Source organism: Mandrillus leucophaeus, unplaced genomic scaffold (assembly GCF_000951045.1).
Source record: "Mandrillus leucophaeus isolate KB7577 unplaced genomic scaffold, Mleu.le_1.0 Scaffold684, whole genome shotgun sequence".
Lineage (NCBI taxonomy): Eukaryota > Metazoa > Chordata > Mammalia > Primates > Cercopithecidae > Mandrillus > Mandrillus leucophaeus.
The window spans coordinates 404228-406128 of NW_012107408.1; positions in this window are offsets into that span (position 1 = coordinate 404228).

Here is a 1901-nt window from a genome sequence, read left to right on the forward strand (position 1 = left end):
AGAAGGACCATGCTCTTGCTATTTTGACGAGGTCAATTACCCCCGCCCGTTTCTTTCATGTGATAGATAAGTCTGTTCTCATCTGGGCACTTGCATCTGCAATATCTGTAACTCATCATACATGTCTGCCCTTTGTCTTCCACCAATCTCTGGGGGACAGGGGTCTCTTATTTTTGAGAGGCCTTCTTTTTAGCTCCTGAATCTTCTAAAGATTCAGGTGGGGCAGAACAATGGAGGTAAGCTGATTAAGTATTCAAGTACCTGTTAAGTCTCAGGTGAAACACAACCAAATTCATTGATGGTCATCAGTTTTAGGGGAATTCTTGGCTAGTGATCTGGGAAACTCCCTTTCCTTATGAGATCCTGGAAATAATAGATCATTTTATAAACCATTGAATGGAAAGTTCAGATGTCAGTAAGAAATACTTTTCAGCAAAGTCTCTTTATTCTCTACTCAAAATAATATTGATAAATAATGAAATATCACTTATACTAATTACCCAAACCACTGGTAGTGTAGTGTCTTTCCTAAATATTTGAATGATTTCAAAGGTCCAAACAGGAAGTAGAGATCCCCTGCCCTCTATTCCACTCCAGCTATCTTTCTTAAGGAAGGGAAAATAAAAAGGGGTTTATCTGGGTGGAATGCAATATCCAGAAATTGCTCATTGTTTCCATTCCTTAATGAGTCTGATCTCCTTTAATACTCAAGGTGATGGACAGTGATGATCGCTGATTAATACTTTTACTTTCTCACATGGGGGTATTAAAAGCCAGTTTTTAGCAGAGATTTTCTATCAGAGATAACTCAGTGTAAGCCAAAAACATTAGTAGTCTATGGACTTTGTTATTGCTATCAATTACATAAGTGATTTCATTAGAAGGGGAAGCCTCACTGTGCCTGATCAAAGTTTAGAAGTTTGTATGTTCACTGACAAGGAAGCGTTGTAACATGGCAAATGGCCAAGAGAGTCCCCAGCTGTTCCACTTCTTCAGGATGATTTAAGGATCTGACTTATCCTACCTCAAAGTCTCCTTTACCTCCAACCAACTCTATACAAAATAAGTCACCTTAAGCCTGTGGCTCTCAATCCTTAATGAGGGAGCTTATTACGATGCAGATTCCTGGGTCCTACCTTTAGAGACCCCAGTTTCACCAGTTCTGGGATGGGACTGAGGATTCTGCATTTTTAAGAAGCCCTTGCAGGTAACTCTGATGCAGGTGATATGTATATATATATTGAAAAATCACTGCCTAAGGACATTCTAGCATCTTGATTTTAAAATCATACTAAGGATATAACTCTCTAACATCCTCTCCTGAAAACACATTCTAATGTTGATGGTGGGATTTGGGAGGAAATCGTATGTGTTAAAAGCTGACACATCATAAAGATGGGAACAAGGTACATAAAATGGGGACTTTTTGCAAACCTAATTCTTTATAATTTCATAAAGCTTCTTGTATAGTAATAAAATTTTAGAATAGCTATACAGCATAAGACAGAATAAATGATGAAAGAGAAAAACATTTATCTTCTAAAGGGGTATCTTTTTTTTTTTTTTGAGACAGGTCTCACTCTGTCACTCTGTCACCTAGACTGGAGTGCAGTGGCACAATATTGGCTCACTGCAACCTCTGCCTCCCAGGCTCAAGTGATTGGATTCTCCTGCCTCAGCCTCCCAAGTAGCTGGGATTATTGGCACCCGCCACCACGCCTAGCTAATTTTAATTTTTTTTTTTTTTTTGTATTTTTAGTAGAGATGGGGTTTCACCATGTTGGCCAGGCTGGTCTCAAACTCCTGACCTCAAATGATCCACCTACCTCAGCCTCCCAAAGTGCTGGGATTACAGACATGAGCCACTGCACCTGGCCTTTTTTTTTTTTTTTCTATAGAGA